The sequence below is a fragment of the Pseudorca crassidens genome, chromosome 13, assembly GCF_039906515.1.
Source record: "Pseudorca crassidens isolate mPseCra1 chromosome 13, mPseCra1.hap1, whole genome shotgun sequence".
Lineage (NCBI taxonomy): Eukaryota > Metazoa > Chordata > Mammalia > Artiodactyla > Delphinidae > Pseudorca > Pseudorca crassidens.
This window is the reverse complement of record NC_090308.1, coordinates 16,105,026-16,124,883: the sequence shown is the minus strand read 5'-3', so window position 1 is coordinate 16,124,883 and position 19,858 is coordinate 16,105,026.

Genomic DNA, 19,858 nt, shown 5'->3' with positions numbered 1-19,858 from the left:
TTAATAATGTGGCCCTCTCCATACAGCAGCAGTTGTACTTTGGTCAATTTCGCTTTCAGACTAGGCTTGGGACCTATACGAAATCACTGTCTCCTTACAATAACCCCATGGTCTGCGGAGTTGGGCCCCTTTCTCCGACTCCAAGATCTGAGGCTGAGACACAGTTCTTCTCTGTCCAAAGATGGGTAGCGTTGTGAGTCACAGAACGATTCTGTTGCAAACATGATAAGCATTAGGCCTCTGAATCCCATAGCAAAGTGGGTTGAATTAAGGATTTTCAGTCATTTTTGCGTAATAATGTCTGCAGAGCCGAGAGGACTTAATGTCCAGATAACAGTGCACATAAGACCTGGTTCAACAAGGATAGAAGAGTGACAGGGACAAGGAGAGGAGTTCTCTTGTATCCTAAAGACTTACATACGTGGAAATTTACACAGTTTGGGGAAGGGTAAGTATGGCTGGCAAACCAAAAAAGAGGCAAACTGCCTGTCTCTCCTCCATTCCACCCACCCCCTGCCCCTGCCAAAGAACCTGCTGCAAACCTCAGGCAGCCGGTGCCGCTCAGACTTCTTGTCTGCTGCCCTGTCAAGGTTTCCTTTCCTTCGATTCTTTTAACCATCGTGGAAACGAGGTCAGTACTCTGTGATTGTCATTTCATTCCAAATTCTTGAAATATTTTATTATTTACAAAAGATTTCCCTACTGACTTAGGACAGGAAAAATTATGCATGTGCAAAACCTGAGAGTCCTAATCATAAAAATTTCAATCGTCGTGGCTTTAGTTAAACAAAGATTATTCCTAAAGAACTTCTGAAGGAAAATGTGTAAGAGACATAGCTTTACTTCGTTTATTTTTATTGGAGTTTCACATTGTGTGTGTATGTATAAGTAACATATTCATTGCTAAAAATTCAGAAAATACCACCCCCGGAAAAGTATAAAACATAAAATAAAGGTGACCCCTCTTGTCGTCACCCAGTGTTATGTTTTGGAGCCTATCTTGCAAGAATGTTTTCTATACATATACATCCACTGTTTTCAATGTGATCAGTTTTTTTAAATTATCTGTCACGCAATCTGCCTTCCTCACTTAATATAATATTGTGGCATCTTTTCATGTCAATGTGTGTAGTACATCACCCTTTTAATCTTTGCATCATATTCTTTATAAATGCGCCAGAATTTAGCTGGTTACTCATTAAGATATATTCTGGTTGTTTTCTATTTTTTTGCTATCATAAGGAAGGTTGAAGTAAACATCGTTGAACATATACCTTCAAATATATGTCCAATTTTTTCCTCCTAGGAGTGGAATTGTTAGGTCAAACAGTTTGCATATTTAAAATTCCAATACATGTTATTAAACAGCTTTGTGGGAAGCTTATACTATTCTACTCCCAATCCCAGGATATAAGACTGCCTCTGTCTCCACCGTGCCAACATTGAGTTTCCACATTTTTTAAATTTTCACCATTAATAAACAAAAAATTAAATCTCATTGTTTTTGAGTGAAATTGACTAGTGAGAATGAATTTATTTCTCTATGTTTATTGACCATCAGCAATACTTTTAAAAACAACCCCTTTATGTCCTTTGTCCATCTCCTGTTGGCCTGTAGGTTTCCCACCTTATGACTTTTAATAAGCCTTTATATATTAGGGATAGTAATACTATTCTATATAGACTATAAACTCCATGAGAGCCAAGACCATCTTCTTCATCACCACGTGGCCAGCCTCTAGTGTAATGCCTCACCCAAGGCAGACACTCAAAAAATATCTGCGGAATGACTGACCTTATCCCTCATATATGTTGTAAGTATATTTTTCCAGTTTATGTTTTTCTCAATCTTTTTTCCCCATCCACAAGTTTTTAAATTTCATGTCGTAAAAACTCTATCAATATATTTCTTTACATATTTGAGTCATGTAGTTCCCATCTAAAGATTATTAAAAAAAATGATATCAACAAGCATTTGTGTGTACACCACATGTTCCAAGAACTGTTGTAACAACTTTACCTATGTTCCTTCATTTAATCCTTATAACAAGCCTTTTGTCTAGTCATTGAATCCCACCCTACCCCCACCCTAATTATTTCTCCTTAAAAAAACCATTCTAGTTCTTCCTCTCAATTGATTTCATTAATTTTGATGTGTAATGCTTTCACATTTTCTAAATCAGGAGGAAAGGGAATAAAATGAGATGTCTCACAAATATCATATGATATCGCTTATATGTGGAATCTAAAAAAAGGGCACAAATGAACTTATTTACAAAACAGAAATAGAGTCAGAGATGTAGAAAACAAACTTATGGTTACCAAGGGGGAAGGTGGGGTGAGGGATAAATTGGGAGATTGGGACTGACATGTACACACTACTATATATAAAATAGACAACTAATAAGGACCTACTGTATAGCATAGGGAACTCTACTCAATACTCTGTAATAACCTATATGGGAAAAGAATCTAGAAGAGTGGACATATGTATATGTGTAACTGATTCACTTTGCTGTACAGCAGAAACTAACACAAAGTTGTAAATCAACTATATTCCAATAAAAATTAATTTAAAAAAAATTAGATGTCTCACTCTCTCCCCCTCATCTCAGCTGCCCCCATTTTCCTCCCCAGTGCATGTATGTGTGTGTGTGTATGTGTGTGTATTTCCCCTTTTCTTTACAAAAACTGTAGCATGCTATACACACTGTTCTGCAACTTTTATTTAATGAAATATCCAGATGCTCTTTAAAATTACTTTGTCAACCTTTGATTGTGCTTGAGTTAAATTTATAACATTGGGGATAATTTTGTCCTTAAAATATTATCTTCCAACTCAAGGTATATTATTTCTAGTTTTCTTCTAGTTTTTCTTGTTTTCTTCAGCAGAGATTTTCATTTTCTTATAAATCCTAAATATTTCTTAAGTTTGTTTCTGAATAGTTGGTCTTTTTAATCTTTCTCCATCTGATACACTGGAAGAAAAAAATACCTCTTTTGTTTTTTTAATGTCATTTACTTTATTACCAATGAGGTAACATATTTTCATACATTTATCGGCCATTCGTATTCTGTGACAATTCATCCTCTCATCTTTAAACATCTGAATGACAGAGGCTTGGAAAGCTGCAGAGGGCAACTAAAACCATTGTTCAACACATTGAAAACCTAATTCATTATTTCCACCAAAAGCACTTCTCCGTTTCTGTTAATGTGATAACAATTCACCATTTTGTAGGCTCAAAATCAGTCTTCCTTTGATAAGTTTTTTCTTCCTTACCCCTTTCATTTGCCTAAAATGATTTGATAAAAAATCTACCATCTGGGAGACCTTCAAGATGGCGGAGGAGTAAGACGTGGAGATCACCTTCCTCCCACAAATACATCAGAAATACATCTATATGTGGAACAATTCCTACAGAACACCTACTGAACGCTGGTAGAAGACCTCAGACTTCCCAAGAGGCAAGAAACTCCCCACATACCTGGCCGTGTGGCTGACAGGACCTTGGTGCTCCGGCCGGGTGTCAGGCCTATGCCTCTGAGGTGGGAGAGCCGAGTTCAGGACATTGGTCGACCAGAGACCACCCAGCTCCACGCAACATCAAACGGCAAAAGCTCTCCCAGAGATCTCCATCTCAACGCTAAGACCCAGCTCCAATCAACGACCAGAAAGCTACCGTGCTGGACACTCTATGTCAAAAAACTAGCAAGACAGGAACACAACCCCACCCATTAGCAGAGAGGCTGCCTAAAGTCATAATAAGGTCACAGGCACCCCAAAACACACAACTGGACGTGGTCCTGCCCACCAGAAAGGCAAGATCCAGCCTCACCCACCAGAACACAGGCACCAGTCCCCTCCACCAGGAAGCCTACACAACCCACTGAACCAACCTTAGCCACTGGGGTCAGACACCAAAAACATGGGAATTACTAACCTGCAGCCTGTGAAAAGGAGACTCCAAACACAGTAAATTAAGCAAGATAAGACAGAGAAACACACAGCAGATGATGGAGCAAGGTAAAAACACACCAGACCAAACAAATGAGGAGGAAATAGGCAGTCTAACTGAAAAAGAATTCACAGTAATGACAGTAAAGATGATCCCAAATCTTGGAAATAGAATGGAGAAAATACAAGAAACTTTTAAAAAGGACTCAGAAGAACTAAAGAGCAAACAAACAATGATGAACAACACAATAAATGAAATTTAAAATTCTCTAGAAGGAATCAATAGCAGAATAACTGAGGCATAAGAATGGATAAGTGACCTGGAAGATAAAATAGTGGAAATAACTACCGCAGAGCAGAATAAAGAAAAAAGAATGAAAAGAATTGAGGACAGTCTTAGAGACCTCTCAGACAAAATTAAACACACCAACATTTGAATTATAGGGGTCCCAGAAGACAAAGAGAAAAAGAAAGGGACTGAGAAAATATCTGAAGAGATTATACTTGAAACTTCCCTAATATGGGAAAGGAAAAGTCAGTCAAGTCCTGGAAGCACAGAGAGTCCCATACAGGATAAATTCAAGGAGAAACATGCCAAGACACATATTAATCAAACTATCAAAATTAAGTACAAAGAAAACATATTAAAAGCAGCAAGGGAGGGCTTCCCTGGTGGCGCACTGGTTGGGAGTCCTCCTGCCGATGCAGGGGACATGGGTTCGGCCCCAGTCTGGGAGGATCCCACATGCCACAGAGCGGCCGGGCCCGTGAGCCATGGCCGCTGAGCCTGCGCATCCGGAGCCTGTGCTCCACAACGGGAGAGGTCACAACAGTGAGAGGCACGCGTACCACAAAAAAGAAAAAAAAGAAGCAAGGGAAAAACAACAAATAACATAGAATGGAATCCCCATAAGGTTAACAGCTGATCTTTCAGCAGAAACTCTGCAAGCCAGAAGGGACTGGCAGGACATATTTAAACTGATGAAAGGGAAAAAAATACAACCAAGATTACTCTACCCAGCAAGGACCTCATTCAGATTTGAGGGAGAAATTAAAACCTTTACAGACAAGCAAAAGCTAAGAGAATTCAACACCACCAAACAAGCTTTACAACAAATGCTAAAGGAACTTCTCTAGGCAGGAAACACAAGAGAAGGAAAAGACCGACAATAACAAACCCAAATCAATTAAGAAAATGGTAATAGGTACATACATATCACTAACTACCTTAAATGTAAATGGATTAAATGCTCCAACCAAAAGACATAGACTGGCTGAATGGATATACAAACAAGACCCGTATATATGCTGTCTACAAGAGACCCACTTCAGACCTAGGGACACATACAGACTGAAAGTAAGGGGATGGAAAAAGATATTTCATGCAAATGGAAATCAAAAGAAAGCTGGAGTAGCAATTCTCATATCAGACAAAAGACTTTAAAATAAAGACTATTACAAGAGACAAAGAAAGACACTACATAACGATCAAGGGATCAATCCAAGAAGAAGATATAACAATTGTAAATATTTATGCACCCAACATAGGGACACCTCAATACATAAGGCAAATGCTGACAGCCATAAAAGGGGAAATCAACAGTAACACAGTCATAGTTGGGGACTTTAACACCCCACTTTCACCAATGGACAGATCCTCCAAAATGAAAATAAATAAGGAAACATGAGCTTTAAATGATACATTAAACAAGATGGCCTTAATTGATATTTATAGGACATTCCATCCCCAAAAAACAGAATACACTTTCTTCTCAAGCACTCATGGAACATTCTCCAGGATAGATTATATCTTGGGTCACAAATCAAGCCTTGGTAATTTAAGAAAATTGAAATCCTATCAAGGATCTTTTCTGACCACAATGCTATAAGACTAGATATCAATTACAGGAAAAAAAATCTGTAAAAAATGCAAACACATGGAGGCTAAACAATACAGTACTAAATAACCAAGAGATCACTGAAGAAATGAAACAGGAAATCAAAAAATACCAGAAACAAATGACAATGAAAACACGACAATGCAAAACCTATGGGATGCAACAAAAGCAGTTGTAAGAGGGAAGTTTATAGCAATACAATCCTACCTCAAGAAACATCTCAAATAGACAACCTAACTGTACACCTAAAGCAATCAGAGAAAGAAGAACAAAAACACCCCAAATTTAACAGAAGGAAAGAAATCATAAAGATCAGATCAGAAATAAATGAAAAGAAATGAAGGAAACGATAGCAAAGATCAGTAAAACTAAAAGCTGGTTCTTTGAGAAGATAAACAAAATTGATAAACCATTAGCCTTACTCATCAAGAAAAAAAAGGGAAAAGACTCAGATCAATAGAATTAGAAATGAAAAAGGATAAGTAACGCAGCTTCCGGGAAGATGCCGGAAGAGTAAGACGCGGAGATCACCTTCCTCCCCACAGATACACCAGAAATATATCTACACGTGGAACAACTCCTACAGAACACCTACTGAACGCTGGCAGAAGACCTCAGACCTTCCAAAAGGCAAGAAACCCCCCACGTACCTGGGTAGGGCAAAACAAAAAAGAATAAACAGAGACAAAAGAATAGGGACGGGACCTGCACCAGTGGGAGGGAGCTGTGAAGGAGGAAAGGTTTCTACACACTAGGAAGCCCCTTCGCGGGCGGAGACTGCAGGTGGCGGAGGGGGGAAGTTTCGGAGCCGCAGCCGCGGAGGAGACCACAGCAACAGGGGTGCGGAGGGCAAAGCAGAGAGATTCCCACACAGAGGGTCAGGGCCGACCGGCACTCACCAGCTTGAGAGGCTTGTCTGCTCACCGGCCCGGGCGGGTGGGGCCTGGAGTTGAGGCTCGGGCTTCGGTCGGAGCGCAGGGAGAAGACTGGGGTTGGCGGTGTGAACACAGCCTGCAGGGGGTTAGTGCGCCACGGCTAGCCGGGAGGGAGTCCGGGGAAAAGTCTGGACCAGCCGAAGAGGCAAGAGACTTTTTCTTCCCTCTTTGTTTCCTGGTGCGCGAGGAGAGGGGTTTAAGAGCGCTGCTTAAAGGAGCTCCAGAGACGGGCGTGAGCCGCAGCTAAAAGCACGGGCCCCAGAGACGGGCGGGAGACGCTAAAGCTGCTGCTGCCGCCACCAAGAAGCCTGTGTGCGAGCACAGGTTACTATTCACACCCCTCTTCCGGGGAGCCTGTGCAGCCCGCCACTGCCAGGGTCCCGGGATCCAGGGACAACCTCCCCAGGTGAACGCACGGCGCGCCTCAGGCTGGTGCAACGTCACCCAGGCCTCTGCCGCCGTAGGCCCGCCCCGTACTCCGTGCCCCTCCCTCCCCCCGGGCCTGAGTGAACCAGAGCCCCTGAATCAGCGGCTCTTTAACCCTGTCCTGTCTGCACGAAGAACAGACGCCCTCCGGCGACCTACACGCAGAGGCGGGGCCAAATCCAAAGCTGAGCCCCGGGAGCTGTGAGAACAAAGAAGAGAAAGGGAAATCTCTTCCAGCAGCCTCAGAAGCAGCGGATTAAAGCTCCACAATCAACTTGATGTCTGTGGAATACATGAATAGACAACGAATCATCCCAAATTGAAGAGGTGGATTTTTTTTTTTTTTTTTTTTTTTTTTTTTTGCGGTACGCGGGCCTCTCACTGTTGTGGCCCCTCCCGCCGTGGAGCACAGGCTCCGGACGCGCAGGCCCAGCGGCCATGGCTCACGGGCCCAGCCGCTCCGCGTCATGTGGGATCTTCCCGGACCGGGGCACAAACCCGTGTCCCCTGCATCGGCAGGCGGACTCTCAACCACCGCGCCACCAGGAAAGCCCGAGGAGGTAGACTGAGAGCAAGATTTATGCTGTATAGCTTTGCTTCCACCATTTGTCCTAGGGTTCTATCTGTCCATTTTTTTTGTTGTTTTTTTAATTTATTTTTTCTTAATAATTATTTTTTTATTTTAATAACTTTATTATATTTTATCTTACTTTATTTTACTTTATCTTCTTTCTTTTTTTCCTTCCTTCCTTCCCTCCTTCATTCCTTCCTTCCTCCCTCCCTCCCTCCTTTTTTTCTTTCTTTCGTTCTTTCTTTCTTCTACTAATTTTTTCTTTCTACTTTTTCTCCCTTTTATTCTGAGCCGTGTGGATGAAAGGCTCTTGGTGCTGCAGCCAGGAGTCAGTGCTGTGCCTCTGAGGTGGGAGAGCCAACTTCAGGACACTGGTCCACAAGAGACCTCGCAGCTCCACATAATATCAAATGGCGAAAATCTCCCAGAGATCTCCATCTCAACACCAGCACCCAGCTTCACTCAACGACCAGCAAGCTACAGTGCTGGACATCCTATGCCAAACAACTAGCAAGACAGGAACACAACCCCACCCATTAGCAGAGAGGCTGCCTAAAATCATAATAAGTCCACAGACACCCCAAAACACACCACCAGACGTGGACCTGCCCAACAGAAAGACAGGATCCAGCCTCATCCACCAGAACACAGGCACTAGTCCCCTCCACCAGGAAGCTTACACAACCCACTGAACCAACCTTAGCCACTGGGGACAGACACCAACAACAACGGGAACTATGAGTCTGCAGCCTGCAAAAAGGAGACCACAAACACAGTAAGATAAGCAAAATGAGAAGACAGAAAAACACACAGCAGATGAAGGAGCAAGATAAAAACCCAAAAGACCTAACAAATGAAGAGAAAATAGGCAGTCTACCTGAAAAAGAATTCAGAATAATGATAGTAAAGATGATCCAAAATCTTGGAAATAGAATGGGAAAAATGCAAGAAACATTTAACAAGGACCTAGAAGAACTAAAGATGAAACAAACAATGATAAACAACACAATAAATGAAATTTAAAATACTCTAGATGGGATCAATAGCAGAATAACTGAGGCATAGAACAGATAAGTGACCTGGAAGATAAAATAGTGGAAATAACTACTGCAGAGCAGAATAAAGAAAAAAGAATGAAAAGAACTGAGGACAGTCTCAGAGACTTCTGTGACAACATTAAATGCACCAACATTCGAATGATAGGGGTTCCAGAAGAAGAAGAGAAAAAGAAAGGGGCTGAGAAGATATTTGAAGAGATTATAGTTGAAAACTTCCCTAATTTGGGAAAGGAAATAGTTAATCAAGTCCAGGAAGCACAGAGAGTCCCATACAGGATAAATCCAAGGAGAAATATGCCAAGACACGTATTAATCAAACTGTCAAAAATTAAATACAGAGAAAACATATTAAAAGCAGCAAGGGAAAAACAACAAATAACACACAAGGGAATCCCCATAAGGTTAACAGCTGATCTTTCAGCAGAAACTCTGCAAGCCAGAAGGGACTGGCAGGACATATTTAAAGTGATAAAGGAGAAAAACCTACAACCAAGATTACTCTACCCAGCAAGGATCTCATTCAGATTTGATGGAGAAATTAAAACCTTTACAGACAAGCAAAAGCTGAGAGAGTTCAGCACCACCAAACCAGCTTTACAACAACTGCTAAAGGAACTTCTCTAGGCAAGAAGCACAAGAGAAGGAAAAGACCTACAATAACACACCCAAAAAAATTAAGGATATGGGAATACGAACATACATATCAATAATTACCTTAAATGTAAATGGACTAAATGCTCCCACCAAAAGACACAGATTGGCTGAAAGGATACAAAACAAGACCGAGATATTTGCTGTCTGCAAGAGACCCACTTCAGACCTAGAGACACATACAGACTGAAAGTAAGGGGATGGAAAAAGATATTTCATGCAAATGGAAACCAAAAGAAAGCTGGAGTAGCAATTCTCATATCAGACAAAATAGACTTTAAAATAAAGACTATTACAAGAGACAAAGAAGGACACTACATACTGATCAAGGGATCAATCCAAGAAGAAGATATAAGAATTGTAAATATTTATGCACCCAACATAGGAGCACCTCAATACATAAGGCAAATACTAACAGCCATAAAAGGGGAAATCGACAGTAACACATTCATAGTAGGGGACTTTAACACCCCACTTTCACCAATGGACAGATCATCCAAAATGAAAATAAATAAGGAAACACAAGCTTTAAATGATACATTAAACAAGATGGCCTTAATTGATATTTATAGGACATTCCATCCAAAAACAACAGAATACACCTTTTTCTCAAGTGCTCATGGAACATTCTCCAGGATAGATCATATTTTGGGTGACAAGTCAAACCTTGGTAAATTTAAGAAAATTGAAATTTTTTCAAGTATCTTTTCCAACCACAACACTATGAGACTAGATATCAATTACAGGAAAAGATCTGTAAAAAATACAAACACATGGAGGCTAAACAATACACTACTTAATAACGAAGTGATCACTGAAGAAATCAAAGAGGAAATTAAAAAATTACCTAGAAACAAATGACCCAATATCTATGGGATGCAGTAAAAGCAGTTCTAAGAGGGAAGTTTATAGCAATACAATCTTACCTTAAGAAACAGGAAACACCTCAAATAAACAACCTAACCTTGCACCTAAAGCAATTAGAGAAAGAAGAACAAAAAAAACCCAAAGTTAGCAGAAGGAAAGAAATCATAAAAATCAGACCAGAAATAAAAGAAATGAAGGAAACGATAGCAAAGATCAATAAAACTAAAAGCTGCTTCCTTGAGCAGATAAACAAAATTGATAAACCATTAGCCAGACTCATCAAGAAAAAAAAAGGGAGAAGACTCAGATCAATAGAATTAGAAATGAAAAATGAGAAGTAACAACTGACACTGCAGAAATACAAAACATCATGAGAGATTACTACAAGCAACTCTATGCCAATAAAATGGACAGCCTGGAAGAAATGGACAAATTCTTAGAAATGCAGAACCTTCCAAGACTGAATCAGGAAGAAATAGAAAATATGAACACTGAAATTGAAACTGTGATTTAAAATCTTCCAACAAACAAAAGCCCAGGACCAGATGGCTTCACAGACGAATTCTATCAAACACTTAGAGAAGAGCTAACACCTATCCTTCTCGAACTCTTCCAAAATAAAGCAGAGGGAGGAACACTCCCAAACTCATTCTACGAGGCCACCGTCACCTTGATACCAAAACCAGACAAGGATGTCACAAAGAAAGAAAACTATAGGCCAATATCACTGATGAACATAGATGCAAAACTCCTCAACAAACTACTAGCAAACAGAATCCAACAGCACATTAAAAGGATCATCCACCATGATCAAGGGGGGTTTATTCCAGGAATGCAAGGATTCTTCAATATATGCAAAACAATCAATGTGATAAACCATATTAACAAATTGAAGGAGAAAAACCATATGATCATCTCAACAGATGCAGAGAAAGCTTTTGACAAAATTCAACACCCATTTATAATAAAAACCCTGCAGAAAGTAGGCATAGAGGGAACTTTCCTCAACATAATAGAGGCCATATATGACAAACCTACAGCCAACATCGTCCTCAATGGTGGAAAAACTGAAAGCATTTCCACTAGGATCTGGAGCAAGACAAGGTTGCCCACTCTCACCACTCTTATTCAACATAGTTTTGGAAGTTTTAGTGACAGCAATCAGAGAAGAAAAGGAAATAAAAGGAATCCAAATCGGAAAAGAAGAAGTAAAGCTGTCACTGTTTGCAGATGACATGATACTATACATAGAGAATCCTAAAGTTGCTACCAGAAAACTACTAGAGCTAATCAATGAATCTGGTAAAGTAGCAGGATTCAAAATTAATGCACAACCATTGTAAAGCAATTATACCCCAATAAAGATGTTAAAAAAATTAATGCACAGAAATCTCTGGCATTCCTATACACTAATGACGAAAAATCTGAAAGTGAAATCAAGAAAACACTCCTATTTACCATTGCAACAAAAAGAATAAAATATCTAGGAATAAACCTACCTAAGGAGACAAAAGACCTGTATGCAGAAAACCATAAGACACTAATGAAAGAAATTAAAGATGATACAAACAGATGGAGCGATATACCATGTTCATGCATTGGAAGAATCAACGTTGTGATAATGACTATACTACCGAAGGCAATCTACAGATTCGGTGCAATCCCTTTCAACCTCTCAATGCATTTTTCACAGAACTAGAACAAAAAATTTCAAAATTTGTATGGAAACACAAAAGACCCCGAATAGCCAAAGCAATCTTGAGAAAGAAAAACGGAGCTGGAGGAATCAGGCTCCCAGACTTCAGACTATACTACAAAGCCACAGTAATCAAGACAGTATGGTAGTGGCACAAAAACAGAAATATAGATCAATGGAACAGGATAGAAAGCCCAGATATAAACCCACACACCTATGGTCACCTTATCTTTGATAAAGGAGGCAAGAATATACAATGGAGAAAAGAGAGCCTCTTCAGTAAGTGGTGCCGGGAAAACTGGACAGGTACATGTAAAAGAATGAAATTAGAACACTCCCTAACACCATACACAGAAATAAACTCAAAAGGGATTAAAGACCTAAATGTAAGGCCAGACACTATAAAACTCTTAGAGGAAAACATAGGCAGAACACTCTATGACATAAATCACAGCAAGATCCTTTTTGACCCACCTCCTAGAGAAATGGAAATAAAAATAAAAACAAACAATTGGGACCTAATGAAACTTAAAAGCTTTGCACAGCAAAGGAAACCATAAGCAAGAAGAAAAGACAACCCTCAGAATGGGAGAAAATATTTGCAAATGAAGCAACTGACAAAGGAATAATCTCCAAAATTTACAGCTCATGCAGCTCCATATCAAAAAAACAAACAGCCCAATCCCAAAATGGGCAGAATACCTAAATAGACATTTCTCCAAAGAAGATATACAGATGGCCAAGAAACACATGAAAGGATGCTCAACATCACTAATCATTAGAGAAAAACATGACAGTGAGGTATCACCTCACACCAGTCAGAATGTGCATCATCAAAAAATCTACAAACAATAAATGCTGGAGAGTGTGTGGAGAAAAGGGAACCCTCTTGCACTGTTGGTGGGAATGCAAATTGATAAGCCACTATGGAGAACATTATGGAGGTTCCTTAAAAATTAAAAATAGGACTACCATACGACCCAGCAATCCCACTACTGCACATATACCCTGAGAAAACCATAATGGAAAAAGAGTCATGTACCACAATGTTCATTGCAGGTCTACTTACAATAGCCAGGACATGGAAGCAACCTAAGTGTCCATCAACAGATGAATGGATAAAGATGTGGCACATATATACAATGGAATATAGCTGAGTAATATATATAGTTGAGTAATAACTCAGCTATAAAAAGAAACGAAATTGAGTTATTTGTAGTGAGGTGGATAGACCTAGAGTCTGTCATACAGAGTGAAGTAAGTCAGAAAGAGAAAAACAAATGGTGTATGCTAACACATATATATGGAATCTAAAAAAACAAACAAACAAACAAACTAAAAAAAATGGTTCTGAAGAACCAGGGGCAAGACAGGAATAAAGACACAGACGTAGAGAATGGACTTGAGGACACGGGGTGGGGGAAGGGTAAGCTGGGACGAAGTGAGAGAGTGGCAGGGCCATATACACACTACCAAATGTAAAATAGATAGCTAGTGGGGAGCAGCTGCATAGCACAGGGAGATCAGCTCCGTGCTTTGTGACCACCTAGAGGGGTAGGATAGGGACGGTTGGAGAGAGACGCAAGAGGGAGGAGTTATGGGAATATATGTATACATATAGCTGATTCACTTTGTTATAAAGCAGAAACTAACACATCATTGTAAAACAATTATACTCCAATAATGATGTTAAAAAAAAAAATCTACCATCGAAATTTCTCTTTCTCCTGACTTTTTTTTTTTTTATTGCCACAGGTTTGTTCAGGTTGTCCATACCTTTGCCTAGAAATGATTGACTTTGTGGTCTTCCCACCTCCAGCCTCTTCTTTCTCCACCGAATAGAGGACAGATGAAGTACAGATGCAAGTATATTCAGTTGCTCATAAGACTTCAATGGTACACTACTGCCTACCAAACTTAGTTCGTAATGCTACCTTTTTCTGTTTTCTCTCTTACCACTATCCTACGTTTTTCCTACAGTCAACAAAACCAAACTACTGAACATTCCCAAAATATGGTCTATGCTTTTCTGACTTTATGACTTTGCACCTACTATTACATGCACGTGCAATGCCTTCCCTTGTTTTTGTTTGTTTGGTTTGGTTCTGGGGGGGGGTTGGTCTTTTGCAATCCCGTCACCTCTTCAAGGCCCATCTGGAATATAATCCCCAAGAAACCTTTCCTGTGATCCCCTCTTCTTCTGAATTTCCAGAGTAACTTTGTTTCTCTTAAACTTCCCACCCTATTATTATCATCATTGTAAATTTTTTAAGCAAAGAGAAGATGTCTTGCTGGATGGTATGGTGAAAAGGACCTGGGCTATGTGGTCAGAGGATCTGTTCAAAGTCCCACTGTTCACTTAATAATTGTTTTAGATTACCCAATCTAAAGTAAGTCATTTAACCTGTTGAACCTTAAAATCTTTAGTTGTGAATTGGTGGTGGTAGTAATGATGTAGAAAACAAAAGAAACTGTGACAAACAGAGAAGATAATATATGTGAGAAAACCTTGTAAATTGTAAAGCACTGTATAATAAATAGTGGTTTATAACTGGGTTATAAACTCTGGGTTCCTATCACATTTGTGCATCGCGCCAGTGTATCAACGTGCCATATTCTACATCAGACAGTCGCAACATTTTCTGATAAGCTCTTGCATCATGATCTAGTCTCAAAAATGGAAATCAGCATGACTGGTTGGCTGGGAAGATAACAGACTTTTTAACTAATGGTTATCTAAAGGTGAAAAAGAGCCTTAAAAGTACTGAGCACCCCAGTCCAGCCTAAAGCTAGATTATGGAATTTAAACACTAGCTTATTATGCTGGCATAAACTATTCTGAATGAAACAGATTTTTATTCAAGAGTTTATGATCTAGGGTGAAAGGGAGAGACAAAGATGAGAATATTAGCCATTCTAATTCTCTCTGTTTTCAAGTCTAGTCCTGAGGCAAAGGGTAGCTGAGTCCATGAAAAAGACTGTTGATTTCTCATGGATCTGCCTGTTATTATTATTCTCCTGGAATAAGTTTTTAAATTATTCATAAAAACTTCTGGTGCTTCTACCCACAGTGGCATCACACAGCACACACATACCATATTTGGTACACATGAGAGCATGTGACATAAATCACATTGTTTATCCTAGAGAGAAATAAGACAACAATTAATGAGTGACCCTCTTCCTTCATATCACTATCTCCTTTCCATAAGTTTTTAATCCCCTACCCAACACTCTTACTCTGAGCAAAGGACCTTGCTTTCTGCATATTCAAAAGCTTGGAGGCCACCACAACCTCTCTACTGTCCCTCTTTCTAAGATTAAATTTCTCTACATTGTCACCCATTGTTCTCCTTTTAGAAAATGTTTTTATTGAAGTACAAAATATTTTCAGTAAAGTGCCTAAGTCACGCTTAACTTTAGTGTATATATAACTCGATGGATATTTGCATGTGTTTAAATCCAAACAATCACCACCCAGATCAAGATGAAGAATATTTTAGTGCCCCAGCAGGCTCCCGCATGAGTCGTCCTAATCAAAACTCCTCATCCTGTACCCCCCAGAGGTAACCACTATTCTGAATTGTATTACCATCAGTTTCTTTTGCCTGTTCTTGCACTTCACATATACAGAATTATACAATGTGTATTCTTTTCTGTCTGTTTTCTTTTTCTCCTCTCAGAATGTGCATGAGATTCACTGATTTTGTTAAGTGTATCAGTAATTAATTCGTTTTTAAATATGTAACTGTTTTATTAAGATATAATTCACATACCATAAAATTACCCTTGCAAAGTACAAAATTCAGTGAGTTTTAGTATACTCAGAGTTATGAAACCATCACCAATATATAACTGTAGAACATTTTCATCATCCCCAAAGGAAACTGTGTACCAATTAAAAGCCACTCCATGTTCTACCCTTTCCTCCAGCCTCTGGCAACCACTAATATACTTTCTGTCTCTATGAATTCACCTATTCTGGACAGTTCATATAAATGGAAACATACAATACGTGGTCCTTTGTGACTCGCTTCTTTCATTTAGCAGAAGGTGTTCAAAGTTCATCACTGTTGTAGCATGTATCAGTGCTTCGTTGCTTTTTATTGCTGAATAATATTCCATTTATCGGTTTTTTGATGGACACGTGCATTTATTTCTCCTGAGTGTATACCCAGGAATGAAATTGTTGGTGTATAAGAATTCTCCAGAGAAACAGAACCAATAGGATACAGAGAGAAAGAATGATGGAGAGATTATAGGAAATTGGCTCACATGATTATGTAGGCTGGCAAGTCCAAAATCTACAGGATGAGCTGGCAGGCTGGATAGCCAGGGGGAGCCAGTGTTGCAGTTTCTGTTCAAAAGCCTGCAGGCTGGAGAACCAGGAAGAGCCTATGTACCAGTTCAAGTCAGGAAGCCATCCAGTTGGGGAAATTCCTCCTAGTGGGGGAAAAGTTGTTCCTTTGTTCTATTCAAGCCTTCAGTGATTGAATGAAGCCCATCTACATGGTGGAGGGCAATCTGCTGTATTCGATGTCCACCAATTTAAATGTTAATCTCATACAAAAACGCCCTCACAAAAACACCCAGAATAATGTTCAGCCAGCTGTTTGGGCACCATGGCCCTGCCAAGTTGACACATAAAATAAAACAACATAGTTAGGTCATAAAGTAGGCATATGTTTAGCTTTAGTAGACACTGTCAAAGAGTTTTCCAATGTGGTTGAACCAATTTACAATCCCATCTGCAGTATATGAGAGTTCAGGTTGCTCTACACTTTTCTTTGCTAACACTTGGCACTGTTGGACTTTTTAACGTTAGCCCTTCTGTTAGGTAGGCACTGATATGTCATTGCGTTTGTAATTTGCATTTTCCTGATGAGAAATTATGTTGAACACTTTTCTGTGAACTTATTGGCCATTTGGAAATCATCTTATAGGGTACTTCTTCAAGAGTTTTTCCTTATTTTAAAAATTGGGTTGTTTGGTTTTTCTTTTTGATTTATGGAAATTTTCTCATATATTTTGAATGTGAGTCCATTGTCAGATATATGTATTGAAATATGTTCTCTCTTTCTTATTCACTTTCCTGATAGTGTCTTTTGATTAACAGAAGCTTTTTTAAACTTCCCATTTAGGTCTATGATCCATCTTGAATTAATTTTTGTATATGGTGTGAGGTAGGAGTCAAGTATCCTTTTTTTCCATATGAATGGCCAATTGTTCCAGCACCATTTGTTGAAAATATATCCTTTTCTCACTGAATTGCAGCAGTGCCTTTGTCATAAATCAAGTTCTATTTCTGGATTCTCTGTTATGTTCCTTTTGTGTATTCATCTGTCTCTGTGCCAATACCACACTGTCTTAATTACTGAGACTTTTAATGAGTCTTTAAACGTGGTAGTGTTAAGTCTTAAGTTTGTTCTTCTTCAAAATTGTCTTGGTTACTATAGACCCTTCTATTTCCACATAAATTTTAGAATCACCTTTCAATTTGCACACACACATGCACAAACACACACAAATATTTTAGGATAGTCTTCCTTTCTTAATTATTTTTGTCTCAGAAAATGTCCCTTGTCCTAAAAAGCTAAACTCTTCTTGTGCCTTCAATATTATTCCTATAAGTTTCTCTTAGACGCTCAAGAGTCATCATCTCATTCTTGCACCTTCAGTCTTTCCCTCTACTTTGAATCTGTGCTCCAGACGCGCAGGCTCAGCGGCCATGGCTCATGGGCCCAGCCGCTCCGCGGCATGTGGGATCTTCCCGGACCGGGGCACGAACCTGTGTCCCCTGCATCGGCAGGCGGACTCTCAACCACTGCACCACCAGGGAAGCCCCCTAAGCCATTTTAAATTGGAATTTGTTACATCCTTACTGATAGACCGCTTTATATAAATTCATTATGTCTCATTTGGGCTATTGCAATGCTATGCAGTCTTTATGCCCTCAACTCTAATCCATTTCATACATGTGCTGCTAGATTATCCTTCCTAAAGAACTATTTGATCATATTTTTTGTCTTGTCCAAAAGACAACTTCTTTAGTAACTTCCCGTTGCTTAGAGAATTAGTCCAAGCTCAGCAGTTCAGCATTTGTGGTGTTGTACAGCGCTACACTCTGTTACGTACCTTGCACTATGGATACATAGAACTAAGTGCGATCCCTTGAATATGCCTCTCCCTTTCCCGCTTTGTTCATGTTGTCTTTGCCTGGAATTCTCTTGCTCCATCTCCACTTGCCTGTACACAATCTTCTTGAAACTGTCCCTGACATTTCCTCTACTGCCACCCCCTGCAAAGTAAACTCTCCTTCTTCTAAGCTTCTATGGTGTTTATTACCATCTACTTTGTATTGGTGTTATTTACATAGTGTATTCTCTTCTACTACCAGTGCTGTTCAATCATAGAACTTTCTGTGAAGACGGTTAATGAGCACTTGAAATGTGGCTAATGCAACTGGGGGCCTGAACATTTCATTTTGCTTAATTAATTTAAATGTAAATAGCTACAGGTAGCTAGTGGCCACACAGCACTAGACTAAAAGACTCTTGAATGTAGTATAGGGATTATATCTTGTTTTCTCTCTCTAATCATTACAGAGAGCATCTGAAAGGCACAGTCTGCTTTGTTCCCTCATGTTTTCTCCACAGAGCCTTGTGGATAATAGACACTGAATATTTATTGGATCACTAAATATGGATATCACATTTACCAAATATATAGTAAGCGTTCCTATTTCTGTTCCAAATTCAAGTAGATTAAATAGGTGAGAAGAAGGAAAAGTTGAATGACCAAAACTCCCATCTGTCACTGAGAAACAGATGGCTAGTTCCATTATGAAAGGATATCTATTTCTCTATCTCTACCTGTCCATCTCACAACATTCCTTCTCTTGGTTAAGTAGGGAACTCTGCAGTTTAAAGCTCTTTGTTTTTTAAAACTTATTTTGCAATAATTTCATACAGTGAAAAATTGCAAGAATAGTAGAGAAATTCCCATATTCACCAAGTTTTTTTAAAATATTTAAACTATTTTAAAATTTAAAAATAACCAAGGGGACTTCCCTGGTGGCCACAGGGAATATTTCAGTGTGTTTTCCGATGAACAAGAATATTCTCATACATAATGTATTCAGGAAACTTAACATGGATAACGTACTTTAATCTACAGTTCATATTCCAACTGCATCGATTATCCCAGTAACATGCTAAAGTATAAAATTTTCCTCCTCCAGTAAAGATGTAGTTCAGGGTCACATATTGCATTTAGTTGTTATGTCTTTAGTTTCCTTTAATCTGCAGTTTTGTTTTGTTTTCATGACATTGAGCGTGTTTTAAGAATATGGGCCAGCTATTTTGTAGAATTTTCCTCTATTTGGGTTTGTTTGATGCTTCTCATGATTAGATCCAGGTTAAAGCTCTTCAGTGTTGGTGCAAGGATGTATTGTTATACATACCTTCTCTGCCACCCACTGGTTCTTAGACTTGAGCTATTCACACCTATCGTGTTCATAAGTTTACAAAGCATTATATTTCTATTAAAATATGTATATATACATTTCATTAAATTTCTAACAATATTTTGTATAAAATATGTAATTCTACCATTTCAAAAGCAATTTTTGGCTCTATATTTTATAGTGGTTTCAAAGAGAAGTGAAATTTACTTAATAATGGATTCAATTTCTCTAAACTCATTTCATTAATTACCTTAACATTTAGTTCGGAAATAGTTTCTCAGAAAGGACTACGGTGAAGTATTAAGGTTCAGTGATTTTTTTTATTACCAAGCA